At 42.1% G+C, this 23,633-nt stretch overlaps 1 long non-coding RNA gene across 2 annotated transcripts in view; it reads left to right on the top strand.

Annotated features, from left to right (window-relative positions):
- Positions 1-20: 20 nt before the first annotated feature.
- LOC115092521 overlaps positions 21-23,633 on the top strand; it is a 74,579-nt gene continuing 50,966 nt past the window's right edge. For both annotated transcript variants that reach the window (XR_003857017.1, XR_003857016.1), the window contains exon 1: positions 21-165. This is a non-coding gene — a long non-coding RNA (uncharacterized LOC115092521). The remainder of the gene's footprint in view (positions 166-23,633) is intronic.

Here is a 23,633-nt window from a genome sequence, read left to right as displayed (position 1 = left end):
TCCTGCGGCTGGGGGGTGGGGAAGCACCCGGAGCAGGGATGGCTCGAGCGGATCGGCCGGGTCCTGGTCCCGGGGAGGGCTCTGCCTGCAACAGCTGGATCTCCAGCTGCGGCGTCTCCGGCCGGACTGCCTCCAGGACGGACCGCTGCGCTCGCTCAGCATTCGGTAACCATTTTACAGCTTCTAATTCTTGCATTGTTAATTGCATTAAAAAAAAAAATTTATGGCCGTTTCTTCATTGACAAACGTACAATAATTATTTTTTTTTTTTTACGTGTAGAGAGAACTTAGCCTATGGTTTATTACACAGCGAGGAAAAAAATGGAATGAGGTGATAAATGGGTCTAGTTACAAGTGTGCATTGTATTTATGTATTTATTTATTTGGAGGGGGAGAAGCAAGCAGGCAGGCATTTGCTACCTTGAATTCCGCTCCGTGGCTTTCCTAATATCCAAGGCAGACTCGGCATGCAGCAGCCTTTGCAGGGAGGTGCTCTGCTGTACAGATGTGCATTCCGCCTGCTCTGCGGAGCCCTGGCAGCAGCGGTGACTTGATTTGCAAGGGGGGGGGGGAGGGGGTGAGGGGAATTCCCCCTAAGTGCACGAGAGCTTGGACGAGATCCAGAGCGTAGCTTTTCTGCGGTCCTGGCAGATGAATGTGCATGCACAGGTAATTAATCAAAGCCCTGCAACCTGATCTAGGTGAAATACTCCACGCTTTTTATTTTGCGAGACAAAAATCTGCTTGCCTTGGCAGCAGGGAGAGAGGATGACCCGAGAGACGGGGGTGGGGGAGCCCGCACGATCCTTCGGGTCCTTGCAAACAGGTGGTGGTGGGGGATCCCTTGTTCTGCAAAATTGTTAAAAATAAATAAAGGGGCAGCCTTCTGGATCTTCCCAGACATCTAGACTGCTCTGCTCGCTGTAGGTCAGCTAGGGTTGTAATTGAAAAAGAAAAAAAATAATGAAATCAAATAAAGCTGGGAAAATCATATTTCTAACACTGCTCTCTCCTTCCGAGGGCGAGTTTGCTGAAACAGGGAATACATTATTTCATATCTTTTTACATGAAAAAATGATAACATAGGATGAACCATTGTGGTCTTTATCTGCCGTCATTTCCTATGTTAAGTTATGGGACTCGGTATGCAGTGGGGAAAACGCTTTTCTCACATATTGGTTGATTTAAAATGTGCAGTTTCAGTTTGGGCTCTGCATTCGCCCTGTTAAGTGTATGCAATCTGTCAGGGCATATTTGCAGTGTATATGAAAAATACATGTTTAGTTCTTCTCTATAAACACGTGATCATGGATAAATGATTTAGCATGTTTCTTCTTCCCAAGCTCCTCCAAAATAGGAAGTCTTTTGCACACCCCAATTGCTTTGGCATTTTGCCACGTAAGCAATAACTTCATCTTTCAAACCGATGCTTGCTTCCCATCCTTCAGTCTTAAGGTGTCTGCCAAGCAGCACTGCAGACAAGAGGCTGAATTTCTCCTGCCGCCCTACTCCTAAAACGTCTTGTCTTCCGTGGACTCGGATTTCCGAGGAGCAAGAATGCGGATCTTTAGGAATTCCAGATCTGATGCGAGCACTTCATCTCGCATACAAATTCCTCTAATCCAAAAAAATCCGTCGCACTCCTCAGTCCTGGCGGGCCTCCAGGAAAGAAAAAAAAAAAAAAAGGGCGCTGACGTTTCCTCTCTTGGCCTGCAGGTGGCAGAGTAGAGCCCGAGAGCGGCGAGCCGCGTTTCTAGCCGAACGTGCAGAGCCTGGAGGCGGAGGTACCGTCCGAGACCACCGACACCCCCCCCCCCCCCCCCATGCGCGAAAGCTTGGCTATGTGTGCGGGGACCACCTCTGTGCTGCTGAGGATGACCGCGGCAGAGTGCCTTGCTCAGAGCTTCCTGCACGCTTAATGTGGCATGCGTGCTCCTTAGCGCCAACAGAGATCGTGAAATGCGACGGGCACGAGCTCTTAAACGGCTTGATCTTCGCCGAAAAAGTATAACGCAGCCTATTCCGTTTGGACCTGTAGCTAGGTGTAGAGGGCCCGGTGTGGAAAGGATCACTGCAAACCCTGGCTGCTGTTGCCACCGGGACTTTGCAAGGCACTAGATTTCATTAGTGCATTTTTGCTGTAGGTTTCCCTTTTATGGGCCCCTCCCTCCTGCACGTTTCCCTTTATGGCCCCCTCCCTGGATGTTTAGGGACAGCCGCTGTCATTTTGCAGGAAAAGGAAGGTTGATAGCTGCCAAAAAAAAAAAAAAGAGGAAAGCCAGTTCTGCCATGAGTTGTTTATTCTCAAACCGTAACAGGCCGATGCAATATCGGTGCACGTTAGCGCCTGCTTCCTTAACGCACGCCGATTCACCTCTTCAGGGCGCCCAGTGCTAAATGCAAATGGGCTGTTGCTGTAAAAAGGAGGCGCTGGGGGAAATTGCGTGCCCTATGGCCTCCTGGTCAGTGGGCGCCCAGGAGAGGTGACTGTCAGACACTTAGAAAAATGGATGCTGTAAAATTGAGTGTCCGTTTTCCTAACCTGACCCTTGACACTTTTTTTTTTTTTTTGGGGGGGGGGGGGTGCATTTCTTCGGAGGAAGTACAGAAAAGCAAGATTTTCTGCTTTTCTGTACACTTTTTGGGCTCCTCAAGACTTATCGTCAGCGCACATTTTTTTTTTTTTTTTGCATGGAGGGGGATTTGATAATAGCCTCATCAACATGCATTTGCATATGATGAGTGCTATTACCTATGCGCACATTTTGGACTCGCTAACCCCTGTTTTGAGTCGGGGGATATGGACACTTGTTCAAAATGTGCCAATGCTATACCGTGTAGCCAGCGCATGGTATAGCATCGGCCTGTAAGTGCATTGAATCTGTGTCAGTTTTCCTTGTTAAACATTTAGGGGGTACTGCAGCATCACACTGTTCACTGTAACCTGCCCATGTAGCCTATTTTGCTCTGCTTCTGACCCTCGGAGAGATAGGATACTCCCTATTACCTTCTCTAGTTACCTTCCTCAAAACACCTGGCCCTGCTGCTCACCGCTGCACAAATAAGAGGCTTATTTGAGGATAGTTGTTGTAAGTGTAAACAGATGACAATGTGCCACTGCGCCGTGGCCTGAGCCACGTGTCCTCTCTTTTTATTGCGATGCACACTCCGCGTTACTATAAGAAATTGGGGGATGGTCAGTGGGGTTTGCTCAGCCCCTTTTCCAGATATACATAATGTAAATGGCTGGAGGGGAAGGAGGTACATACTATGTGATGCAGGGTTCCCTGAATCTGGTCCTTTTGGGGGCTGGAAATGGTCAGCTTTTCAGGATTTCCACAATGCATATGCATGAGATATGTTTGCATGCCTTGTCTCCATTGTAGGCAATTATATTTTGCTTATTCAAAAAACAGATTGATTTGTGGCCCTCAAGGACTAGATTTGGGAACCTCTGCTTGAGCAAAGAATTGTAGTTGCTGTGTTAATCCACTGGGATACATGGAATTAAGGGTCAACGAATAGGTTGAGGGTGATATTTTTTTATTGGAGTAACTTAATATGTCTGTGACAAACTTTTGAGAGTTCTCCTCTGCCCATCAGGATAGTAAAGGAAGGAAATGGAGAAATGTCATCGATAATGTGGTCAAGGACAGGGGTCGGGCTTGTAAGCCACATACAAATGCCACTCTCTTGCCTTATTCAAGTCCAGTGGTAAAATCTCAGCTTTTTGAGGTTGCTTTTAAATTTGAATCCCAGTTAGCCCGATTACAGCCTTCTTGATTATAATCATTGTCTTAATAAATGAAATTCCCAAAGTTTCTTTTGCTCTGTATGTGTGTCTTGCTTGGATTGTAGGGATGCTCTCTTGTGTGTTTTTATATAGGGCTGCATACATTGAATAGCGCTATAGAAGTGATAAGTAGTAGTACCTCAAGGTCCAGACAACTTTGATGGTTTTCTTTTTGAAATAAACTGGCTGTGAACCAATGTATTTAATGTAGAAAGAGGGTTCACTAATGCAGAGCTTAATTTCTCCAGTACGTAGTGTTACAAAAGAATAAGATTGGGAGGGTAGTGCTGTATTGTCCATTGCTAGCAAGTTATGGAGACTAAATAGTTCCAGCGGAAGGCTGTTACTTTGGGTTTCTTGTGGTTTTCACCAATGAATGCCATTCTTTAGCTTAGTTTTTACACTTTTGGCTTTTCTGTTTTTATTTATGACCTTGTTCTGTTGAGAGAATCCAGCCATTTCAGATTACAGCGTCAAGAGCAAGGGTGATGACATTTTGTTGATGTTGGCATTCAAAGGTTGGGTGGGTTATCAAGAAGGTGCATCACTTGCTGATTGTTTTTTGCATGTAGAACGAATATTTTGGGTGGACAATAGCCTGATGAAGTCCTGCTTACGAGACTGAAACATTGCTTGTTTGGAAAACAATGTAAGAAAGCATTGTGTTATACTATGCAATTTCAAACGGAGTGCTTGGATCATTGTAAAAAAGGGCACACCTTTTATTCTAAAACATGGTAAAGATCTGAGAAATAAAATATATTAATACAAGAAAAACAAGAGCCCTACGAATAAGACCAAAAGAGCAAACATCAGAGCCAAGAAACAGACACATTTACAGTTGTGCTCATAAGTTTACATACCCCTGACCGAATTTGTAAGATGCGTATCATTTTAAGAAAACATGAGTGATCAGACAAAACATGTATTTCTAATGTGTTTCAAATTAAACTATTTTGAATCACAGAATAGCACAATCATTAAACAAACCATAGCAATAAGGGAAATAATAAAATGGTCTTGTTCAAAAGTTTGCATGCCCTTAGTTCTTAATATTGTGTAGTGCCTGCTTTTGCATCAGTGACGACTTGCAGTCTTTGGTGATAGTTATGGATGAGGCCCTTTATTTTCTCATGTGGTAAAGCTGCCCATTCCTCTTGGCAAAAAGCCTCCAGATCATGCATGTTTGAGGCACTTTGGGAAGAACTCAATGATATAGAGATCAGGAGACTGTGATGGCCATGCCAGAACCTTCACTTACTTCTGCCGCAGCCTCTGAAAGGTCAACTTGGCTTTAAGTATCGAATCATTGTCAAGTTGGAAAGTCCAAGTGGGCCTCATGTGCAGTTTCCTGGCTAATGAATGCAAATTCTCCTTTAATATTTTCTGATAAGATGCTGCATTTATCCTGCCATCAATTTTGACTAAATCCCCTCTGCTGCTGTAGCTCACACCCCCCTCAAAACAGCAGAGATCCACCTCCATGCTTCACTGTAGGGATGGTGTGCTTCTCTTCATAGGCCTTGTTGGCTCCTCTCCAAACATAGCATTTATGGTTGTGACCAAAAAAATTCAATTTTGGTCTCATTCCAAATTATTTTGTTCAAGACGTTTTCAGGCTTCTTTTGGTGCTGCTTGGTTTATTGTAAGTGGGCTGTTTTGTGGTGGTGCAGCAATGACTTTTTTCTGGCAACTCTACCATGCAGCCCATTTTTGTGCAAGTATCTCCTTATTGTGCATGCTGAAACACCCACACCACTTTGTTTCAGAGAAGCCTGTGTTTCAATAGAAGTTGCTTGTGGGTTTTTCTTTGCATCCCATCAAATTTTCCTGGTAGTTGTATCTGAAATTTTTCTTGGTCTACCTGATCATGGCTTGGTATTAACAGAACCCATAATTTTCCACTTCTTGATCAGAGTTTGAACTGTATTGATTGGCATTTTCAAACCTTTGGATATCTTTTTATATCCTTTTCCCAATTTATAAAGTTGAACTACTTTTGCTCGCAGATTCTTTGGCAGCCCTGGATTAAATGTATAAAGGTTTCTGAAGAGCTAAGAAACTATTTATACACAGACACTAATTGCAATCAAACAAGGCACAAGTGTGGATATCTACTTTTCATTGCCATCTCAACCTGTGTGTGACAACTTGAGAGTATATTATCAACCCAATCATTCAAGGGTATGCAAACTTTTCAAAAGGACCATTTTATTATTTCCTTTATTGCTATGGTTTGTTTAATGAGTGTGCTATTCAAGAATGCATAATAGTTTAATTTGCAACATTAAAAATAAGACGCGCTTTGTCTGATCACTCATGTTTTATTAAAATGCTACACATTTTACAAATTCTGCCAGGGGTATGTAAACGTATGATCACAACTGTATAATTTTGGAGATGTCAGTTAATGCTGCTGCTTTAATGAAAATGTTTGCTTTCACAATTTCAGGTTTGCAAACAAATACCCATTTTTTTTCACACACTGTACTTCACGAGGGGAGATATGATAAAGGTCTATAAAATAATGAGTGGATTGGAATGGGTAAATGCAAATCAGTTGTTTACTCTTTAAAAAAATGCAAAGACTAGGGGACATTCAATGAAGACAAGTAAGAGAAAATATTTTTTTACTCCATGCATAATTAAACTGTGGAGTTTATTGCCGGAGGATGTGGTGAAAGCTGTTAGTGAGCTGGGTTTAAAAAAAGGTTTAGATAAGTTCCTGGAAGAAAAATAGTGGAAACTATTCTCAAGATCAAAATCGTAGAGCATATAGAAAGACATGGTTTAATGGAAAAAGTCAACATGGATTTACCCAAGGGACCTCTTGCCTAACAAATCTGCTTCATATTTTTGAAGGGGTTAATAAACATGTGGATAAAGGTGAACCGGTAGATGTAGTGTATTTGGATTTTCAGAAGGCATTTGACAAAATCCCTCAAGAGAGACTTCTAAGAAAACTAAAAAGTCATGGGATAGGAGGCGATGTCTTTTCGTGGATTACAAACTGGTAAGAAGACAGAAAACAGAGAGTAGGATTAAATGGTCAATTTTCTCAGTGGAAAAGGGTAAACAGTGGAGTGTCTCAGGGATCTGTACTTGGACCGGTGCTTTTCAATATGTATATATAAATGATCTGGAAAGGAATACGAGTGAGGTTATCAAATTTGCGGATGATACAAAATTATTCAGAGTAGTTAAATCACAAGCAGATTGTGATACATTACAGGAGGACCTTGCAAGACTGGAAGATTGGGCATCCAAATGGCAGATGAAATTTAGTGAACAAGTGCAAGGTGTTGAATATAGGGAAAAATAACCCTTGCTGTAGTTACATGATGTTAGGTTCCATATTAGGAGCTACCACCCAGAAAAAAGATCTAGGCATTATAGTGGATAATACTTTAAAATCATCGGCTCAGTGTGCTGCAGCAATCAAAAAAGCAAACAATATTAGGAATTATTAGGAAGGGAATGATTAATAAAATGGAAAATGTCATAATGCCTCTATATCGCTCCATGGTGAGACTGCACCTTGAATACTGTGTACAATTCTGGTTGCTGCATCTCAAAAAAGATATAGTTGCGATGGAGAAGGTACAGAGAAGGCCAACCAAAATGATAAAGGGGATGGAACAGCTCCGCTATGAGGAAAGGCTGAAGAGGTTAGGGCTGTTCAGCTTGGAGAATAGACGGCTGAGGGGGGATATGATAGAGGTCTTTAAGATCATGAGAGGTCTTGAACGAGTAGATGTGAATCGGTTATTTACACTTTCGGATAATAGAAGGACTAGGGGGCATTCCATGAAGTTAGCAAGTAGCACATTTAAGACTTTTCTCCGATAATTCTTTTTCACTCAATGCACAATAAAGCTCTGGAATTTGTTGCCAGAGGACGTGGTTAGTGCAATTAGTATAGCTGGGTTCAAAAAAGGTTTGGATAAGTTCTTGGAGGAGAAGTCCAGTAACGGCTATTAATCAAATTTACTTACGGGTAGATTTTCAAACAGCGCGATTTGGCGTACTTTTGTTGGTGCATCAGGTGCCAACAAAAGTACGCTGGAGATACGCGCGTAGCCGCTAAAATCCTGGATCGGCGCACGCAAGGCTACCAATTCTGTATAGCCGGCGCGCGCCGAGCCGCGCAGCCTACCTCCGTTCCCCGCCCGGCCCTGTCTAAACCCCCCCCTTACCTTTGTCTGGTCCGGAGGGCGCGGCCACGCCCCCGGACCGCCCCGGGCCGTAACCACGCCCCCGCGCCCGCCTCCGAAACGCTACATCCCGCCCCGAAAATGCCGCGCGGATCGGGCCCGCCCCCGACACGCCCCCCTCGGAAAACCCCGGGACTTACGCGAGTCCCGGGGTCTGCGCGATGGTGCGCCTATTGAACATAGGCGCACTGGCGCGCAGGGCCCTGCTCGCGTAAATCCGGGCAGATTTACGCGAGCAGGGCTCTTAAAATCCGCCCCTTAGGGAATAGCCACTGCTATTAATTGCATCAATGGCATGGGATCTTCTCAGTGTTTGGGTAATTGCCAGGTTCTTGTGGCCTGGTTTGGCCTCTGTTGGAAACAGGATGCTGGGCTTGATGGACCCTTCGTCTGACCCAGCATGGCAATTTCTTATGCTCTTATGTTCTTAATTATGAGTTGAGTGAAAAATAACTCTCTCTGATTTGTTTTAAAAGAGCTACTTGCTAACTTCATGGAGTGCCCCCTAGACCTTGTATTATCTGAAACAGTAAATAACTGATTCACATTTACTTGCTCAAGTCCTTTCATGATTTTGTAGACCTCTATCATATCCCCCCCTCGGCCGTCTCTTCAAGCTGAACAGCCCTAACCTCTTTAGCCTTTCCTCACAGAGGAGCTGTTCCATCCCCTTTATCATTTTAGTTGCTTTTATCTGTACTTTTTCCAGTGCAACTATATCTTTTTTGGGATGCAGTGACCAGAATTGCGCACAGTATTCATTCGCCATTTTATTCGCCATTCTCTTCCTAATAATTCCTAAAATTCTGTTTGCTTTTTTGACCGCTTCAGCACATTGAGCTGATGATTTCAATGTAATATCCACTATGACACTTAGATCTCTTTCCTGGGTGATAATTCGTAATGTGGAACCTAACATCATGTAACCACAGCAAGGGTTATTTTTCCCTATATGCAACATCTTGCACTTGTCCACATTAAATTTCATCTGCCAGTTGGATGCTCAATCTTCCAGTCTCACAAGGTCCTCCTGCAATTTATTACAATCCGCTTGAGATTTAACTTCACTGCATAATTCTGTGTCATCTGCAAATTTAAGCACCTCACTCATTGTGCCCCTTTTCAGATCATTTATAAGTATATTAAAAAGCACTGGTCCTAGTACAGATCACTGAGGCACTCCACTGTTTACCTTTTTCCAATGTGTGCGGATCATGTCAGTATTTAATCCTACTCTGTTTCCTGTCTTTTAACCAGTTTGTAATCTATGAAAGGACATCGCCTCCTATTCCATGACTTTTTAGTTTTCTTAGAAGCCTCTCATGAGGGACTTTGTCAAACGCCTTCTGAAAATCCAAATATACTACCTCTACTGGTTCACCTTTATCCACTTGTTTATTAACTCCTTCAAAAAAGTGAAGCAGATTTGTTAGGCAAGACTTCCCGTGGGTAAATCCATGCTGACTGTGTCCCATTAAACCATGTCTAGCTATACGCTCTGTAATTTTATTCTGTATAACAGTTTCCATGATTTTTCCTGGCACTGAAAGACTCACTGGTCTATAGTTTCCCGGATCTCCCTTGGAGCCCTTTTTAAAGCCAGACAAATGCATTAATTAGGTGGATCACTGCGGGTAATGCTGGGTTGAATTGTTTCCTGGCTACAGACCCTCCTGAAGAATCCATATGGCGAAACCTGGCTGTAGTTACGCAATGTTAGGGTCCATATTAGGAGCTACCACCCAGGAAAGATCTAGGCGTCATAGTGGATAATACATTGAAATAGTCGGCTCAGTGTGCTGCAGCAGTCAAAAAAGCAAACAGAATGTTAGGAATTATTAGGAAAGAAATGGTTAATAAAACAGAAAATGTCATAATGCCTCTGTATCGCTCCATGGTGAGACCACACCTTGAGTACTGTGAACAGTTCTGGTAGCCGAAACTCAAAAAAGATATAGTTGCGATGGAGAAGGTACAGAGAAGGGCAACCAAAATGATAAAGGAAAGGTTGAAGAGTTTAGGACTGTTCAGCTTGGAGAAGAGATGGCTCAGGGGGGATATAATAGAGGTCTTTAAGATCATGAGAGGTCTTGAACCGGTTAATGTGAATCGGTTATTTACTCTCATATAATAGAAGGATTAGGGGGAACTCCATGAAGTTAGCTAGCAGCACATTTAAGACTAATCAGAGAAAATTATTTTTCACTCAACGCACAATTAAGCTCTGGAATTTGTTGCCAGAGGATGTGGTTAGTGCAGTTAGTGCAGCTGGGTTCAAAAAAGGTTGGATAAGTTCTTGGAGGAGAAGTCCATTAATGGCTATTAATCAATTATACTTAGGGAATAGCCACTGCTATTAATTGCATCAGAAGCATGGGATCTTCTTAGTGTTTGGGTAATTGCCAGGTTCTTGTGGCCTGGTTTGGCCTCTGTTGGAAACAGGATGCTGGGCTTGATGGACCCTTGGTCTGACCCAGCATGGCAATTTCTTATGTTGGGGGACCATAATGTTAAATAAGCTTATATGAAACACAGTGACAATACAAATCTTGCTACTGAAACTTATATTTGAAATAAAATTATATAAAGATGAAGAGAAGCTTCTGGATATATGTTTATTGACTTTGAGTATAAAGAACACCGTTCCTCACAATTTTTGATGATTTTAATTAGGGAACGTGCAAAGTTGAACTCGAGTTCCCCTAGCAGATTTTAAAAGCCGCCAAGATGCACATCTTGAAAGTTTTCAAAAAGGAGCATAGACTGGGTGTGGGAAGAGCATGGGCATTTCGGGGCGTAAACCTAAAACGTGCACGTAAATACTGACCTGATCTGCGCACTGAGACCCCCTGACACGTAACTTTCCTTCTGCTGTGGATGCCGAGTAAGTTAAAATTTAAAGAAACTAGGCAGATCTGCGGGGTTTGTAAGGATTGGGACTATCTGGGGGGAGTGAAAGCTATTAAACCCGGGGGTGGAAGACCTCTCTCTCAACTGGGTGAATTGGGGATGACTGGTAAAACTGGGAACGGTGTCAGCGCGCGCCCCTTTTAAAATCCCTCAGTTTACAAGGTAGAAGCAGGATTTGCACACGCGTGCGTTCACATAAAATTTGGTGCACGTGTGTACGGCCAGGCTAATTTATAATATGCACACCTATGTTATAAAAATGACCAGAAATCTTAGAGCAGTGATTCCCAGCGCATTCTAGGAGACACTGCTAACTGATAATGAATATGCATGAGATAAGTTTTCAGTGCCTTGGAAATGTAGCGTATGCAAATAAATCTTATGCGTATTCATTGTGGCCATCCAGAAAACCAGACCAGTTAGGTGTGCCTCTAGGACTGGGTTGGGAAGCAGGGCTTCTCAAACATGTTCTGGTTACCCCACAGCCATTCGGGGTTTCAAAATATCCGTGTTCAATATGCGCGAGTTAAATTTGCACATCAAGAGATACCAGTGTATGCAGGTTGATGTCGTGTATATTCATTCTGGATATTCTGATAATCCAAAAGCTTTAGGGTCACCAGGAGGGGGTCTGGGAAATCCTGCCCTAGAATAGTGGCCCTCAGCCCAATCCACGGGGACTGCCTCGCCAGTCTGGTTTTCAGGATGTCCACAATGAAGAGGCGCGAGACTGGATTTGCATGCACTGCTTGTAGGCCAGGGCATCTTATGCATATTCATTGTGAATGTCCTGAGATCTGAACTGGCTGAGCGAGTCCTGAGGACCAGGCTAAGAACCACTGCCCCGTTTAGGAAGAGAACATGTACCTGTGGGTTGAGCAATCATAAAACTCAGTCATTGCAAAGGGGGGTTTTGCATTATTAATTACTCATAATCTTAACTTTATAAGTTCAATGTGTGAAAACAAAATTGAGGAAAGAATGCTTTTACATACCTGAAACTGAGAACTTTTTTTTTTTTTTAATTAAAGCAGCAGCATTAGGTAGCACCTCGTATAATTATACATATGTCATTTTAGATTTTTAGCCTGCCTTTCCAGTTAATGCTCGGGGTAGCTTACAGGATTATTAGAACTGTATTTAGGTACAAGTGCCATATGCCAGGAGCTTCTAATCTGTGGGTACCGAAGCGATAGGAGATAGTGACTTGCCCGAGGTCAAAGGGCCTCAGCATGGAAGCGGGTTTTGAACCTTGCTTCTTAGCTCATTGCTCTAACCCTGTTGCTTCCTGTTGCCTCACTCCTAGAGCTCTTGTCCTTTTTTGTATTAATATATTTTATTTCTCATATCTTGCAGTGTTTTAGAATAAAGGTTGCTCCCTTTTCATTATGATCCAGGCATTCCTTTTGAAAGACTATGATACGAAAAAAATATATATTCTTAAGTTGCCTGCCAAACAAGCAATGTTTTTGGTCTCATAATCAAGTCTTTCTCAGGCTATTGTCCACACAAAAATATTGTGAATGAACACCAAAAAAAAAAGCAAGTGACCTCCTTGCTTTGAAACTATCCTGGGTAGGAGAGAGATTGTACAAGTGGCCATTATCTGTTGTTGGGAGCTGGGAATACATCCTTTGCAGCGTGAGCAGGATAGAATGGCTGACTGGTCTTTTTCTGCCTTCGGGTACCTTGTGCCTACGTAGATTTGAATACTACATACTTCAGAAAATTGCTTGAAGTGTTTTGGTCACTGAAACCTTTCCTGGTTTAACGTTGTCAGGTTCTCTCAGATTTGGAAATGTACTAATCCGGAAGGAGTTTAGCACATGGCAAATCAGGAGTCGTGTCCTGCTTCTGAATGTGGATTCTAACTGGGGGGAGGGATTGCCTTATTGACCCTCACTTTCTCCTGGGAGGATTCCAGGCCACCGAGAAGCAAGCACCCCTGCCTTTCCATCTTACTTCTCCTCTGATCCTTCAGGGGTACCATTCTGAGAACCGTGGTCTGCCAAAGACTAGGGTCCTCCCTATACTAGATTCCTTGCTTGACATCATCTGTGCCACTGGTCGTCTGCCTTCTGGGTAACATTTACTATAGCATGGCATTTCCCCCCCCCCCCCCCTCCTGGAGGCACACCTAACCAATTGGGTTTTCAGGATATCCATAATGCACACGCGTGGGATAGATTTGCATGCATTGGAGACCCAGGTTATGCAAATCTACCTCGTGCTTATTCAATGTGGCAATTCTGAAAACCCGACCTATAGGTGCACCTCCGGGAGAGGGCTGGGAATCACTGGTTATAGGTCATGGTCTTTCTATCTAATGGTACATTATTAGATGGAGGTGATAAAGATAACTACCAGATAGTGTGGGTTTTGTTTTGTTTTGTTTTTTTAGTAATAATATTTTTCTTTAATCTGTCAAGGTTATTTTTCCAGTTAGAGTTATGCCCTTGAAAGATATTTAATGAGTCTTTATGTCATTATTCCCTTTATGGTTTCACCTACAAGGATACTAAACCCAAAGATGGCACTCATTTTTCCCCATTTCACCTAATGGATGGATGTTAGCTGTTGAAAGTGCAGTAATTTAAGTGTGCTGTTTTAAAGAGGCACTTTACTTGCTAAGTTGAAACACTGAAATACAGCACTGTGCGGTCTGCGAGCGAGAAAAGAACTTTTGGGTTAGAAATTAACCTCTCTGCAATCCTGGTGCTTTTATTTGGGGGTTCCATCCAGCCAGCTGAGCCCAGAAGGACATCGTTGCAGGCGTGTGCTGTCCCTGATAGGCTCCACGGGAGGTGGAAGTGTCAGTGGGGCGATAAAAGATGTTATCTAGGTGTGTTCCAAACCCCAACTGATGGGGGAAAAAATGTAACTCCTACATTTGAAACTATTTTTTATGTGACTAGTGCTAATTTTTAAAAAGATGTATTTATCAAATTTAATTTTTCAAATTCAAGACACAACCATTTCAAATGGCAGACACAGAAGGAAACATTTGGTTTTTTTTATGTCTTTATTGTTTTCTCCTGCCTTACACAATAGTGCTCTAGGTAAGTTGCAGTCAAGGTCAAATAAAACATTAAGGATAAGAACCTATAGAATTACATATATACAATAAACATAACACAAACAGCAGCACATACCGTAATAATCATCTTGACACACACTTAGGCAGCCTAATCAGCAAGATAAAACATTCCATCAGTCTTTAATACAGCATAAAATACTAAAGATATATATTTCTCTTCTACAGCTTCTCAACCCCCAATGCACTACCCAACCCCATTATCCACTTCCCATTCCTCCCCTCAATTCTGCCCATCTGCCTACCCAAACATCCCTGACATAAGAACCTCTCCCACCCATCCAAATCTACAAATTCCCAACTCCTTCCCTCCAGCACTGCATATTCTAATAAGTCTCCAGCAGCATACAAGTCCCGTTAACCCTAAATATCATCTTCATAGCAGACTGTTCAGAGTACATATAACTACAGTTTCTCACGCCTTGAATTTAGCACATAAATGGCCTTTTAAAAATTTACCCAAGGGCATTGTGTGTGTAAGAAAACAATGTCATGCATATTTTTACATGTGGAGATATAAGGTATAAGCTCATAAAGTGAGGTGCTACTGGGAGTAGGCACAATATTAATTTTTTCCAATGTATTTTTTTTAACAAAAGCAGATAAGTGCTCAGGTAAAAAAAAAAAAAAAAAAAGAAATGCTACATTAACCATTAATATACATTGAAAGGGAAAGTTTAATATAAAAAATTCCAAATTCTAAAATTCTGCACTTCAACTCACGTAATTTTCTCCTAAACTGAGCGAACAAGCAAGATCAGGAAAAAGATGAATCTTTTATAATTAAGGAAGGTGTGATCCTATTCCTGCAGAACAAGCGGTAACACACAGTTCCTGTCTGGATCAAAGCACAAAAGTTATCAGCCATGCAGCCTTTCCAGTAACCGGATGTATTAGAAAGATTTAATTCTGAGAGAGGACTTCCATATCTTGTTACCAGCCACAGTAAAGGCTCAGTTTGCTAATGGTTTTGCACACCTTTAGTAAATAGAGTGTTAAATTGCCAAGTAAAACCCAGTGGCCGATTTTAATGCATAGTAACTCCACCTCTTAGTTAAAGCTGCGAGAAGAGGATTAGTTTTCCATGCAGCAGCTTCGATTTGAGTGTTTTGGATTTATCTGTTTTTCCCTTCTTAGAATGCAAAATTGTGTTTAAGTTCATTTGTTAGTGACTTTTGGAATCCCTTTTTTGGGCTGGAGTTTGAAAAGCTAAGAATATTTTTCACATTCAGGGTAGGCTTATGGTTGAGTTTAGACTCTATTTTGACCCTTTTGGCATGCTGCTAGCAAGGAAAGGCGATGTAAAATATTCAGCAGTCCATGCACCATACTAAGGCTCCTACGCAGTAAACTGCCAACATTTCCAAACATTGTAATAACAATTTATAGAGCATCTTCAGCATACACAACACTGTGCAAGAGAAGGAAGATAAAAATAAGCAAATTTTACAAGACAGAGTTTTATGGGGAAGAGAAAAATCTACAGAAGGGTGAAAGACTGTGTCTTCAGAAGCGATGGCCAAGCATTACTGCCTCTGCAACAAAGAAGGCAAACTAGAAATGCACTTAAGCTGGATTTGGGACTAGCGATGCTTTCATAGGCTGGGGTGGGGATCAGCAGCAGAACATAAGGTTAGGGATAGATATAGTGGCATTGAGCTCAAATTCCACACTGCCATGGAAAAATTTGAGGTCTCCCAGCGTGGAGGAGAGGGGATCCTTCCTTCAGCACTTCCAAGCTCTGAGAGTGGAGACGGGCACCCCCTTCGTTTGTCTTCTTCCTTGTACCTGCCCAGTTACTTCCCGGGTCTTCTCATTCCTCCCTCTTCCCCCATAGCTCCTTTCCAGGGCCCCCCCCAATATGAATCCCTCTCCTCACCTCACTTCATTTGGCTAGTTCTGGTTCTGGAGGTGGACATCTTCAGGCAGCAGAGGAAACAGCAATAAGAGGGAAAAACCAACATGGAAGCTGTGTTTATGCCCAATTTAGATTTTATAGGTTCTGCTTGGTTCAACATTTTAAAGCAAGCAAAGTTCTTTAATACCGCCTGGCTCCAATTCTCACCAAGTATGGGGTGGAAGGAGGAGGTAGGCAAGAATGTATCTTATGTTCTAAACATCTCTCTCCACTTGACCCATGATCTTTACCAGCCATCTCAGATCCCTATGGCATCAAGTGAGCATACAGGTCATTACTATCCTTGTCTTGGACTGGACGATCCAGATCAAAAAGGCAAATCTGTTGAGGTACAGTTGGCTTGGATCTTGGGAGCTGCACAGGTTTGAATTCAGTGTGTGCCACTTTGAGTCAGTTGGTTGCAGTCCGCATAATCTCAATTGACACCATGTTCTTCCACTGCCAATCCTGAAGAGGGTTCAGATTTAAACCTTTACCCATTGTTGATGTACATATAGAGTAGTCCTACAACCCCTCTTTAACTATGTGGGACCAGGTATCTAGCCTGATCCACCTTTAAAGCTGTAGAGGGAAAGAGCTCTAGGGGAAGAGGTAACATAGCCAGAAAAGCCAACTAAGGAATCCAGGCCATGCAGAGAAGTGAATGGGTACAGCTGGTTGCTGAAATACACAAGATTGCGGCAGAGATGGACCAAATACTGCTCGAGCTGTGTTACATAAAAACCTGGAGTGGAGATTAGTGAACATACTGCTGGCACAACTGGCAAAAGAGAAGCCAGAGTTGCAAGGTCAGGCATAGTTGACCGTAAGAAAAAAGAATGAAAATCAGGTGAATGAACCTGCAGCGAATGTGGCTTGTGTGCAAGACAGAGCAGGTTGGAACTTCACAGACTGGCCTGAGGAAGGTAGTACACAGTGGCCAGATGGAGGCACTGCAGAATGGCTAGAGGAGGTGCTGCAGATGGAGACGGCGCAGAGAAGACAGAAGACACCAGGAGAAATGTTGGAAAAGAGAGAGAGCCTGTCACAGTGAGAAGTGAAGGAATGCAAGTTGTAGAGCGAGTGGAAGAGAGGCCACAACTGGAACACCCAAGTGAAGACAAGAGAGTCCTGGAGGAGGAGTGGAACTTAGAGCTGCAAACGGTAGCATATGAAGGACTGTGGGTTGACACTGGGCAAAAGGTGCAGTGGGTGGTTGTGGTAATTTAGGTTTGGTTAAGGGTAACCCTAATGAGAGGGATCCAGAAGGGAGCACATGAGAAAGAAAAATGACTTCCCTGGATGGGACTCAGGGTGAGTAAGGGTGCTTGTCCCAACATGTTTGAGCTGAGGGGGAGGGCATGTAAAGGAGTGCCTCTACAATCCCTCTTTAATCTGTGTGGGGTCAGGCATCCTGCCTGGTCCACCTTAAAAGCCATAGAGAGAGAAAGAGAGCTCTGTGGGCAGGTCCCCTGAAAGGAGGAATAAGAATGTGAACCCAGCTGGGAACAGAGAGGCCCCACATCTCCAGGAGAAGGCAGCACCTGACACAACTGTGCCCTAAGGTAAAGCTGTGAGTACATTGCTGGAGGTAAGCAGTCTACATATTGTGAATGCTGGTGTGATTAATAAAGTAGATCCTATTAAGAAAGAAGGCTGGAGTCCGTGGGGATTGTGTCTCCAGCCTGAAGTCTACCCGGCTATCCCATAAGAGGTCAATTGAATGTTTTCAGAGTTGCAGAGGTTCTAGACAACTGAACACAGACATCAGAATTTTTATATTTGCAAATAATGTGAGTAACCATTCTGGTTGAAAAAAAAACCATATAATTTTAGATTTTTATTATTATTGCTGTGTGCTTTCATTTTAAGCATTGCAAGGAATATGGCAGGTAATGCCATGACTTCATCAGGCATGATGCAGAAATCTTTGGTATTTATAATTTATATCGGTTCTATAATTTCTCCCATCTCATTCAGTTATCAATTTGAGCTTGTGGAGATCCTTTCCCTTCTTACTGCTCCTCAGGTCAGGCCACATGTGAAGATCAAAGGAGCTCCCGGCTCCATTAACGTACAATGTGGGACACCTGCCCATCCCCTGACAAAAAAAAAAAAAAAAAGAACCTTATGTTGAATCTAACACCGTCCTATAGTGTGTTTATAACACAGAAAACACAGTAGATGGAAGAAAAATAAATTAGGTGTGCTCCCCCCCGCTGAATCTGGCCTGCTGAAAGCCAGAAGTTGTTCAGTCATGCATGTTTTTCTTGAAGACACAAAGACAGGATTAGAGACTAGTGGCACCACAGACCTTCCACTTTTAAACATGTGAACCTTGAACCCAGCCAGGGGCGGATTGGCCTATCGGGGGATCGGGCATCCCCCGGTGGGCCGATCGCTCCAGTCACGTGGTCTGCCGTGTGCAGCCGTGACCGAGCCGCGCTCAGCAGACCACGTGATGTGTCCTGGGCCGGCCTGGGCGGCGAATACCCGGGCCGGTCCGACATCGTGAATCCGCCGCTGTACCCAGCTAAAAATAAATGTCCTTTCATAAGGGTCGTTTACCTTTAGTATTCAGTTAAAATCCTTCCCAGGTCCTCGGTGACACCTTTGTTGGCAGGACAGCCAGGGTGACCTATCCCATATTTTAGGGAAGACGGAAAGGCCAGTGGAGGCAGGGTGGCGGGAGAGAATGCGGGCATTGTCGCTGTTTTTTAGATTTGTTTTTTTTAAATTCTGTGACTGAGCAAGCCAGGAGAATAAAGTGCAGCGCTTGCAATCAAAGGAGCCTGGTGTCTAAGTATGTGTGCGAAATCTGTGTAATGCGCCCTCAAAACAGGGACTCGGCAGCGTCAAATCAAGAAACCCAGGAACCCCATCAGTAAAACATAAAACAAATACTTCAAAAAGAATGCAAAAGCAATATAGGACTAAATTGAACACTGGGTAGGAACAGGACAATCCAGAACAGGTATTTTTGTCTATCATCTCTAACTTCTGGCAAAGGTTTGTTCTCCTTATTACTTCAAACTGACATTCTAGTAGTTTTACAAGCTCCTAGTGCCTCTGCTGTCTGAGTTCAAACTGTCAGCTCATAACAGATGCTGAGTTCCAGAAAAACTGTTTTGGCTATTTGCTCCGTCTTTCAGAGTTTTCCAAGTCCGGATCCTCGTGGTCTCTGTATGTATGTGCAGCAGCCATCCTGAGTGTGGCATGTGTGAAGGCCTGCAGCAACCTCTAGAAGCAGCCATCTTGAGTGTGGCATACAGATCCTTGGTCTTTCTACAACTCAACTTAAACGACTTCAATTGGCACAAAATACAGCTGCTAAAGTCATTTTTCACAAATCTAAACATGATCATGTCACCCCTCTGCTATTTAATTTACATTGGCTTCCAGTATCTTTCACTCAACGCACAATTAAACTCTGGAATTTGTTGCCAGAGGATGTGGTTAGTACAGTTAATGTATCTGGGTTTAAAAAAGGATTGGATAAGTTCTTGGAGGAGAAGTCCATTACCTGCTATTAATCAAGTTGACTTAGAAAATAGCCACTGCTATTACTAGCATCAGTAACATGGGATAGACTTAGTTTTTGGGTACTTGCCAGGTTCTTGTGGCCTGGATTGGCCACTGTTGGAAACAGTATGCTGGGCTTGATGGACCTTTGGTCTGACCCAGTATGGCAACTTCTTATGTTCTTATGTTAAAATTGAATGCCTTACTTTTAAGGCTTTGAGGTAGGGAATTCCTTATCCTTTCTCTGCAATTTCTCCCTATCTTCCTTCTCGTCAATTACAGTCTTCACAACAAGAACTTTTAGTGCTACGTTCTATTTGTAATATTTATTTTGAAAACTTACGTGTAATTTGTTTTTCTTACCTATCTCCTCACCTTTGGAATTCTTTACCTCTTAATATTTGTCTTGAGAAAGATTTTTTAAAATTTAGAAAGGCACTAAAATCTTATTTGTACAGGCTTTTTCACAATGGAAATCAGCCAGTATATGTTTGACAATTTTTTATTTGAATTTTATCTGTATTTAGTTGCTTTTTTAATTGTATTTTTTTTTAGATTTGATTTGTAGCTTTTTGTTTGAATATGTTTATTAGATTAACAAGAAAAGGATTGCATGTTCCATCATAATCCAGCAACATAATCCTGAAACATTAACAGCAGCATGCATGATATTATACTGTTCATGAGTAAACCTATCACTTCCTCCCTACCCCTTCCCCCTCGATCTAGGGGGTCCATCCAAGCAAAAATAAATCATATACAAATGGCGACTAGAGAATTGCATTATACATCCGTGAACCTAAAGTAAGCTACCACGATAGGTGAGATAACAAAGAAAGGCACAGAAACAAAGTATATATAACACAGTTAACCACAGACAAACTAGAAAGTCACCTAGTCGTACACTCCTTATGGAGAGATAGATAATTGGTGAGTGGACACTAAATTTGCTGAAGGTGAGCTTTTGTCTTCATCAGTTCTTCCCGAACTAGAGTGGTCTCTAATAAGTGAATGTAAGTGAACAATACTTTCCACATCTCTAAGGAGACCCTAATGGCTGCAGCCAGTAACGTAAGATCAAACGCAGAGCAACTAAACAACTTTTAATGAGCAGCAAAGTATTGGTGCAAAACAAATGTATCAAAAAGCAGACCCAAAAGGCACAAGGCTGGGAACCAGAGATCGCAGGAACCTGCGTGGTATCAAAGAAAATGTTTACAGATTCCCAAAATTGATGTACAGCAGTACACTCCCATAAACAGTGAAAGAGAGATGCTGATGAGCATCCATATTTCAAACAACTGGAATGAGATAGGTATGCTGCATGAGCCTTGCTAGGCCAAAAAAATCATCTTAAGCAATATTTTGAAATGAATTTCCCAAAGAGCCACATCTTTCATAGCTTGGCCAATTAAATTATCACTGTCTTCAGATCCTCCGCCGTTAGAGTAATGTTGAAATCGTTCACCCACTTTGCTGCTAATAGATAGTATTATGCAGAAATTTATTCAGTGGAGTGGAGGAGTAGCCTAGTGGTTAGGGCTACAAACCCGGAGACCAGGGTTCAAGTCCCACTGTCGCTCCTTGTGACCTGGGCAAGTCACGTTACCCTCCATTGCCTCAGGTACAAATTTAGATTGTAAGCCATCTGGGGATAGGGAAATACCTACAGTACCTGAATGTAATCCACTATGAAGCGCTGTGAAAAGCGGAATATAAAAATCTAAATAAATAAAATGTATAGAGCTTTGATATAGATACCAGAGGCTTAGATAATAAAAAATGCTGAAATGGGCCATTTATAATACGTGCTAAACCCTCTGACAAAAGTCCACCCTACATGTGTGAAATGCAGGTGTTCTATACAATAAGCAAAAGATTGAAAAGACCCCCACCTCAAATCAATGAAAAGAGAGAGAAATAATCAATTTCCCAAACCTGGTGGGAAGTTCGGGTTCCCCTCCAAAGGCAGACATGGCTGCCATCTTAAACCTAGATGTGTTCTGAGTGTCTTCCACGCCCATCTCATAGCTTGTATCAGGACCGATAGAAGTCGGAAGTTCTTCTGAACGTGCATGAAGAACATATTTCAAACTAAAAGGATAGACAAATGCGCTTTCTAAGTCTGCAATTGATCCAGGAATTGGAGTACTCAACCAGTCACCAAGTACTACCAGCAGACAAGCAAGATTATATTTACGTACGTCTGCAAAACCCAACCCACCATCGCCCTTAGGGATAATTAATATTGAGAATTTCATGTGTGTTCAACAGCCTGCAAAGGGTGAACATTTGCCGCAGTAAATTAATATTTTTACTTGAAAGAATAAAGGAAAACATTTGCAATTTATATAAAAATTTGGGTATTAACACCATTTTTACAAGAGCCCACTAACAACAAAGGAAATGTCAACCAACTATTTAATTTTTGTTTAAATTCCCAAATTAGAGGGTGAAAGTTAGCTGAATACCAATGCTTAGGAAACCTATGAACCTTAATACCCCAGAGTTTGATAATGTCAGAAGCCCAGCTTAAGGGAAAATTTGGCCAATTTAATACCAAATTCCCTCCAATGTCCAGAGCTTCAGATTTCTGAAGACTTAACTTTAAGTCGGAAAAACTACCAAAAATCTTTGTCCAGTCTAGTACTTTGGGAAGTGTGAACTTTGCGTTCGTTAATATCAGTAGCATATCATCTGCAAAAAGCATCAGTTTCAATTTGGTGGGCTCAACTTCCACTCCAGTAATAGTACTATTGTTTTTCAGTGTCTGAATTAAAGGCTCTAATGATAAAATATAGAGCAGAGGAGAAAGAGAAGCATCCTTGCCTCATGCCTCTTTGCAGCGTAAACATAGGAGATGAGGAGTTAACACAAATGAACGCTTTTGGATGTTTATATGAGTCAAATTGCCTACAAAATAGATACTTCAAAACCAAATATTTCTAACACTGTCAAGAGATATGACCACTCCACCTTGCAAAAGCTTTGTCTGCATCAAAGCTAATTACTAGTGCATCAATTGGATGGTTTTTATGACAAGACTTTAGAGCCAAAAGCAGTCGTCTAATATTTGTATTGGGTTTGTGGCCCATTACAAACACAGTCTGTTCAGGAGATATAAGAAAGGGTAACAACCTCTTAAGTCTATTAGTGATAACTTTAGCATAAATTTTTACATCTTGGTTTAGGAGTGAGAGAGGTCTGTAAGACCCTGGATCAGTCGTATCCCTCCCTGGCTTAGGTAATACAATAACAGCCGCTTCGGACATGGAGTTCGGAATATGTTCCTCAGCCACTATGTGATTAAATAAAGCCACAAGTGATAGTATAATATGTGGTTACAGAGTTTTATAAAATAAAGAATTAAGACCATCAGGATCTGGTGATTTATGTAACACTAACTCCTTAACGACACAGGCAATTTCCAGTTCGGAAAAAGGTCTATTCAAACCATCTAATTGGGCCGTAGTCAATTTTGGTAACTGCAGATTCTGGAGGAAAATTCGCTTATTATGCACATTAGCATTTTCAGAAGTATATAAAGTTTGATATTATTCTTTAAAAACTTCCCCTATATGTGAAGTTGATGTGGCTAAAGTCCCATCTCTTCTGCGTATTTTACCTATAAATCTGGAAGATCGTCGAGTCTTGGTCAAATTTGCTAACAGTTTGTTCCCATAATGATAAAGTTTCTGCCTAAACATAAAGATGGCATCCTGGGCTTTCTGATGCAGTAAATTGTTCAGAAAACACTGGGTGGCCAGAAATCTATCCCTCCAGAGGATCAGTTTGAATTTATTCCATTGATCCTTATAATAAGTCAATTGTTGCCCAAGCACCAATATTTTTTTATTCCTGGATTTCCTTTTGAAGGCTACAAAGCTGATGATTTCCCCTCGAAGAAAAGATTTGGCTGCTTCCCAGAAAAGGCTAGGGTCTGCATGGTATAAAACATTATCCCTTTCATAAAGCTGCCATTTCTCAATCAAAAAATCCCGGAAGTCATGGTCTAAGCTCAGCCATTCTGGCATATGCGCCATTGAAATAAACCAAGAGGCCCATCCAAGACCGCCTATTGGCATAATACCAGGCAGTGATCTGAAATAGGGAACTTGCTTATTTCAGCTGAGATGACAATATTGAAGAGGGATTCAGAGAGGAGGATAAAATCTATTCTAGATTTGGTCGGGTGAGCTTTAG

This window comes from Rhinatrema bivittatum, chromosome 5 (assembly GCF_901001135.1).
Source record: "Rhinatrema bivittatum chromosome 5, aRhiBiv1.1, whole genome shotgun sequence".
Taxonomy (NCBI): Eukaryota; Metazoa; Chordata; class Amphibia; order Gymnophiona; family Rhinatrematidae; genus Rhinatrema; species Rhinatrema bivittatum.
The sequence above is the reverse complement of the archived record's forward strand: the minus strand, read 5'-3'. Positions and strand labels throughout refer to the sequence as shown.